The sequence below is a fragment of the Rhinatrema bivittatum genome, chromosome 3, assembly GCF_901001135.1.
Source record: "Rhinatrema bivittatum chromosome 3, aRhiBiv1.1, whole genome shotgun sequence".
In the NCBI taxonomy this organism is placed as follows: Eukaryota; Metazoa; Chordata; class Amphibia; order Gymnophiona; family Rhinatrematidae; genus Rhinatrema; species Rhinatrema bivittatum.
This window is the reverse complement of record NC_042617.1, coordinates 176,232,452-176,240,353: the sequence shown is the minus strand read 5'-3', so window position 1 is coordinate 176,240,353 and position 7,902 is coordinate 176,232,452.

Here is a 7,902-nt window from a genome sequence, read left to right as displayed (position 1 = left end):
AGATAGGGTATGGATACCCGACGCCCTGGCATGGACTGTTGTCAGGGAAGCCCATAATAAAACCCATCTCGGCCGAGATGCATTAGCAACACTGTTGGCAAAAACTTACTACATTAATAGACTCTTTCAACTAACTAAATATGCTGTTAATCAATGTGTTACCTGTGCAAGGAACAATCCCAGAAATGGACCTGGTCCAGCCCCTGGACATATATTGCGAGGAACAACTCCGTTTCAAGTTTGCCAAATCGACTTCACCCACATGACTGCTTCAAAAAGATACAAAGCAATGCTGGTAGCTGTCTGTACTTATACCGGATGGATCGAAGCCATACCCACTCGAACTGAGACTGCCAAGGAAGTAGTAACATTGCTTCTCCACAAAATTTTACCACGATACGGATTACCTCGGCAGATAAATTCAGATAATGGACCAGCCTTCACCAGTGAAGTCACGCGACGTCTGAGTCAAATTCTGGGCATCCAATGGCACCTGCACTGCGCCTGGAGACCTCAAAGTAGTGGAGCAGTTGAACGAGCTAACAGGACACTAAAAAATCAGCTCGCTAAATTGTGTCAGGAAACAAAGACTAAATGGCCAGACATCCTGCCATTAGCTCTACTACACGTCCGATGTACCCCACGGAAGTCGGGGTTAACTCCTTATGAAATGATGTACGCAAGGCCTCCACCTCTTCCATCTTTTCCTGAATCGCTGCAAATACAAGGGGAAATGTCTCTCAGTAACCAACTCAAAGGACTATATAACACAGTTATTGCGATTCAAAAATACACCTGTGACACTGAACCATTGGTCCTGCTAAACCCGATTCATCCATACCAGATAGGAAATTCGGTGTGGATAAAAGACTGGGATGAGTCTGATTCCCTCCAGCCCCGATGGAAAGGGCCGTACACTGTATTGCTAACTACTCCAACAGCTGTCAAAGTTTTTGGATGTTCTTCATGGATTCATTGGACACGTCTCAAACCAGCTTCAGCCAACTGGCAGGTTTCCAGGATTGGAGACCACAAATTAAGATTCACCCAAGGCAGGCCCAGTGCTAGTCCTGAGTAAAAAAGTATCAGTAACTACAACTGAATATTAATGTGTCCATTTCTTTCCTTCCTTTCAGAATCCATTACTTATGAATGCAACCATCTACGTCATAAAGCAATGTCACAGATTCCGACTTCCAAGATCTACGTTGCATCCATCTTCTGCATTCACTTACTATTCTTCTGTAACCCGACTACCTCTGTTTTCCTGTCCTTGAGCAAGAATTGCACTGAATGTATCAAGCTAATTCGTACTACCACTCAAACTGGATTTCAAGTTGTCTCAACAATCATCCACCAATCTCAACCACCAACTTCCTGTGCCACACTACCTGCTTGCGCCCTGAATACTACTCAAGGCTATCAGTCCTTCCATCGATGTTTAGAAACTGGCAAAGTCATATGTCATACCCCAACCACTCCTAAGTACTACAACATCACCCTCACTGTAGGTCTACCAAAGAGCTATACATCAAGTATTGTCCCAGAAGGAAAAGGCATCTTGTACTACATCAACTCCACTAAGGTTCTTATGGGAAGTGAAACGATTGTCACAATAACGTTCGATGCCTGCGAAGCCATTGATAAACACCCAAATGCACTTCACTGTGGGTCTCAAGCCTGGAGAAATTCCTATGTCTACAATCACAAATACCTCTGCCCATACAACCGGGCAGCTAATCCATCCAGATGGCTGCCATGCGGAGGGGACCTGACATTGTCAGGATGGGCTCTAGTTTGTGATTACACCGGTGGAGGTTACCATGGCTGCCACGGGATTGGACGATTAACTGCAGTAAATGGTAATACAGTATCGATACAATGGCCTCTAAGAAGCGAAGGAATCCCTTGGCAAGATACTTGGGGATTTGGTATCGACGGAACTGGAAAAGACCCCATGACCTACATTACCATCACTCAGCGAAAAGACAAACCTCGTCCAATTATTCACCAGACTACTGTGGTGGGTTATCAATCCTTCTTCGATGAAATATCTCATGCCACTGAGGGATTAAAGAAACATACAATTTCTCAACAAGTAAAAAACCTGTTTGTCAATTTGGCGGAAAACATAGCTCTCTCTCTCGAAGTCAAGAACTGTTTTGTATGTGGAGGAACAGATACAGGAGAGCAATGGCCATGGGAAGCCAAGGAAACCTTCCAATCCGATCTTAACACCTTGAATACCACTGTAACCTATAACCGTAAATCTCATCCATATGAGTGGGCACTACAGACTGATGTTATTGGCAGACTATGTATCTCTCGACAACATTCACGCATCTATACCGTGCCTGTTGGAAATTCTCCATGCACAGGAGTTCTTACTGCCAACCTTACCACCCAGACATGGTGGCAGACTGAAAATTCTACCATGCCAACTCCCATCTGGACTGACTCGACTTTGAACAAGACATGGACAGCTGCAGGTGTTGCTACTACCGTTTTCAATGCTCCAGATGGTTATTATTATGTATGTGGACGAAGAGCTTATGAACAGTTACCAACAAACTGGTATGGAACTTGCTTTCTTGGCTACAATTCGGCCAAGTTTCTTCCTACTTCCCATTACTGCTGGAGAACCTTAGGAGTTCCAGTATACAGTCCCATGAGACCCAACAAACGTCGCAGCACTCCTAAAGTATCCATAGGAGATTGGAAAGATCAAGAGTGGCCTCCTGAACGAATTGTACAATACTATGGTCCGGCCACCTGGGCTGAGGATGGTTTCTTATGGATATAGAACACCTATCTATATGCTCAATCGAATTATAAGACTCCAAGCAGTACTGGAACTCCTGACAAATGATTCTGCCTTGGCTCTCAACATCTTAGCCAAGCAAAACACTAAAATTCTAACAGCTGTCTACCAAAACCGATTGGCTTTAGACTACCTCCTAGCCCAGGAAGGTGGTGTATGTGGCAAATTTAATCTTTCTAACTGTTGTTTACAGGTAGATGACAAGAGTAAAATCATTGAGGAGATCACTGATCGAATGATTCGCCTGGCCCATGTACCAGTGCAGACGTGGACTGGAATCCTTGACTGGACAGGGTCTTTACCCAACTGGCTCACTTCCATTCCTGGCCTTAAAGAACTCCTCTTTCCTCTGATACTTCTTGTTTTTACATGCATTCTGTTTCCTATTTGTCTCCCTCTTATTTTTAGGCATCTCCGATCCATGATTGAACATATTGCTGATCGGCGAGCAGCTGCTCACGTCATGATGATTAATAAGTATGTGTCTGTCTCCACACTTCCTTCATCTGATTCTTCTGACTACGACACTACCAATGATTCGGATACTGATTCTGATAAAGAGTACTTAACTACTAACTTATAAGTCTGATAAACTCTAACCTCTAAGCATTGCCATAATGGAGCCAACGTGTTGTTGGGGTAAGTCGGGCTACAAAGGGGGGTGACACCAATATGGTCCACCCGTCTCAAACCGTGAAGAAACCAACGACCTAACAACATATTAGGGCTCACATTCAATGTCACTGGTATTAACTCTCATTGTCGTTTCAGTTCCTCTTCAGATATAAAGTGATACTTCTGCCTTCTCTTCAAAGTTGAAGTATCAAAGGGGGGAATGAAGAGGTTCAATTTCGGGACCCCCCCTGAAGTACGAAAGAGCAACTGAACATCTTCCGACTAATCATGCCAGCAGTGAAACGCACAGCCATCTTGAACATACTAATATTTGCAACGCAAATGATACGTAATGCGTAGTGACGCAGTGACGTACTAATTTTTAGCGTAACATAACGTAACTCCATTTTGGAATAATACTTTGTATTGTATTAATACGAATGACAATGTAAAATGTCTAACACGTCAATTAAATGACGAAACAATAGTCTGATCTTAAGCTACACCTACTAGAGGACCACGCTAGCTAATGCTTGTTCAGCAATTTGTGAAATGTTTGTTCAGCAAAAACCAGAACGCATGTGTGAAAGATAAGAGTTGTAAAGTGCATAAAAGTTTGCTCCGGAGGGGGCGTGGCATGCAGTTGTACTGAGCCTTTGTCTTAGCTGCATCTTGCTGGCAATAAAAGTCTATCTTTACGGATCAGTTGTCTGGACCTCCTTACTGACTAAAAAGAGACGGTTACAGATCCACCCCTGTGTTGACGGTTGGCAAGGCGTTGTTCTTTCCTTGAAATGCTTTGCTCTTTTTTCTAAATGTATTTTGTGTGGTTGTGGCCAAATAGTTCAATTTGGTTTCATCAGTTCAATGCACCTTATTGCAAAAAGTTTCAGGCTTATCAAGGTTTTGTTTTGCATACTTTAGACATTGACTTATGTGATAAGGCTGTAGAAAACGTTTTTTCTGAAAACTCTCCCATGCAGCTCATTGCTGTGTAAACAACGTTATACTGTAAACCTGTGAACAACTACTCCAGTGTCAGCTAAATCAGTATTTCCCAACCAGTCATGGCACACTGGAGTGCCATTGAAAAGTTACCACTACCTGATGCTTGGGTCCAGAACAGCACCTGGGCTCTGCTTTCAGCCCCTAACAGCAACAAAGTCACCTTTGGTGGCTTTTAAACCTGTAGGAGCTCCTTTCTGAGAACATGTGTAATCATGCATGCCTCTTCTTCCTAGCTACTGCATGGGCCCTGGAGTGTGGTAATTAATGGGCAGCATATAGGGCACAGATAGGCACCACTTTGTGTGGCACATACAGCACCCACTGCAACTCCTTGCCTTCTCCCTCCTGAGCTTTCTCCTTTTGAGTCCTTCCAGCTTCTGTCTTATCCCCAGGGTGAGTGAGAAAGGGAGAAGTGTCCTAAGCACTGGATGTGATTTAATCTGAATGTTGGGAGCAGCAGCAGCAGCAGCAGCAGCAGTGGAGGAGCTCTGTCAGCCACATTCAACAGCCAAGGTGATTAACCAAGCAGGCTGCCCGCATTGCACTGAATTTTCCCTTCTTCTGCACTTATCCTGTAAACAGAGGGAACTGGCCCATTCTTGTGAGGGTCTATGTGCAATGCATGCCTCCTGCCAGCAGGGGCCCTCAGCAGGCTAAGTTACTTGCTTCTCAGTCCTCCAAACTGTATGGCTTGGAGGTCCTGCTGAGGGCCATGTTTTCTGCTCTGCCCCAGTCAGTGTTGCCAGTTTAGCAATTTTGCTGCCAGATTTGGCGACATTTTGAACCCGATAGAGAATTTACAACTGTGAATGAGACTAGGAGCTAATTTAGCTATTTTTGGACAATTTAGCTACAAATCTAGCCTCTTTCTCACAGCTTTACAATTCCCATTGGGCTCCCTATTTATGGAGCATATCTGAAAGCAGAAAAGTGCAAGTGAGTGAGACATCCTCTGGCTAGAATGCTGCAAGAGAGTGCAAGCGAGTGAGACCCTTTCTCTGGCTAGAGTGTCATGCTGTCTGGCTGATTCCTCCCTCACCCACCCCAGCACCTGACTCCTTAACACAGGGTGGCTTGCTTGGCTGCAGGCTGTCTCTATCCCTCCACCCAGACACACTGAGGAATTACATGAGGTTGCAAGGAGAAAGAACCAATCAATTAGCAAAAATAAAAAGCAGGAGCTGCATCATTCTTGTCCTGCGCTTTGACAGACTGACAGCACCAGAAAGAAGAGAGCTATGATTTATTATCAAAAGACCCGAGATATCTTGCAAAGCACTCTCTCACTAAACCTGGGATTCAAGGAACGTAATGATCATGTAGGGCCTCACCCAGGCTGAGCCTTACTCCTGGCTTCCCTGCCTCCTCTGCTCACAAGCTCTTCCTCTTGCCTGTAGCACAGGATCAAGTAATTGCTAGTTAATTTTCTCCAGACATCTCAGAGGGCATGCAGCAGCATCTGGGGCAGAAGATTATCTAGATTGTTATTTTTCATTAAAATCTGTTTACAGTTTTGTATTGTTGCTGCACATGTATAACAATGAGAGGACTAGGCAGATCTGAGAAACTGACAGATTTTAAAGAGAATGAATACTGAATTATTTTAAATCCCTCATTCCCATATTCAGTATTCACCCTGAGGTTTTAGCTACTTTTTACCCAATTTGGAGACTTTTCACAGTGGATCTGGTGATTTTCTTCAAAAAGGAGTTGGCAAAACCGGTCACCGTTTAAAAGCTGTTTTCATAATGGGGCTGATGCAGTACACTGTGTTGAGCCTACCGCAGGTTTTTATTCATGTTTTAGTGTTGGGTTTTCAGCACTAACCTTACTCAGGAATAAAATATGGGTTTTAGCGCTGAAAAAACCCGCGCCAAGAAATCTGCAATATGCTTAGTGCAGGTCTATACAAATTCTATGTAATAGAAGGCATTTGCTATTCCCCAGCCATGCAGGGAGGTGTATTACAGGGCAGATAGCTTAAAGCTGTGACTGCTGGGTCAGAGCAGGAGTAAAACTTAACTCATATTTCTGGTAGCCATGTTCTGCTATTGCTGTGCCCAGTGTGGTAGTGTCTAGCTGCTTCTTTCGGACTTGACACAGCACTAGAATTATTTTGGCCACCAGAAATGTGAGTTTACTTCACCTCGGACCCAGGAGTTTAATTTCCAGTGTAAACTCTCGAAGCAGGCACCTACAGCTAGCTGAACAATACACCGGTGCAGTGCATCCCAACTTTGACGTACTGTTTAATTGTAGATGCCCATTCCAGGGAGCTTACAGTTTGTTCCGTTACCTGTAAATGCTTACTCCAGAGAGCAAATTATTGCATCAAAGGCCATTTTATCAAGGAATGGCAAGTAAATTAAAGGCATAAGCTCTCTTTGATGGGCACCTATAGCTAGCTTAACAAAGCATAAACCTCTCTGGAGTAAGGGCACCTTCAACTGAACAGTATGCCAAAGTCAGATGCACAGCACCAAAGTGCATATAGGTCAGCTGAAAGTGCCTTCCCCAGAGAGCTTATGCTTTGATTTTTCTTTGCATTCCTTGCCAAAATGGCATTGCACGTGAGACTGGTGCTGTGCATCCCAACTTGTGGGCCCATTATCACATTCAAGGCCATTTTGACAGGAATGGCAGTGTGATAGAGTACATGACAGAAAGCCTCAGACTGCCTTAAGGGACCGGCTCCAGCTGTCTGGCCCGTCCACCTTAAGACACACTGGAAGGAGATCCTCGGGTGGGGGTGTTTCCCTGAGGTAAGGGATAAAAAGATGAGGTTGAGAGAGAGAGAGCTGTAATTAAGTGCTGCATCTGTTTTGGAAGTTTTCTTTTGCTTGTCAGTCTGCTGAGGTAAGCAGCCATTTTCCTCTGTTCTGTTACATAAACCTGTAAATAAACTGGTGAAAAGCAGACCCGACTCCAGCCTGGTCTGTTCTCCGGCCTACCCCAGTCCCAGACTGCTCCAAGGGCATCACAGGCAGGTAAAATAAAAGAATAAGCTCTCTTGGGAAGGCACCTACAGCTAGATGAACATAGGCTGTATGACCAGTGCACACTTTAGCGCTGTGTGCGAACTGTCCAGGATAAAGAAAACCTGTGATTGGTGCCTGCCTTAGAGAGCTTATATTGAAAATTTAACTTCTGGGTCTGAGATGTTGTCTATGGCTATGCCCAGTGTGGTACTCCACCTCAGATCTAGGAAGGACTTATATTTCCAATGTAAGGTGTTCAGCTGTAAGTTCTGGGTCTGGAACTTACAGCTGAACAATGTCCAAGTTCTCTTAGGCAGGCACCTACAGCTGAACAGTATGCCAGAGTCAGGATGCACAACGCCAAAGTGCATACTATTCAGTTGAAGGTGCTTTCCCTTATAGGGCTTATGTTTTGTTCAACTGTAGGTGCAAGCCCTAGAGTTTACACTGGAAATGTAGCTCCTTGGATTGAGGGGGAGG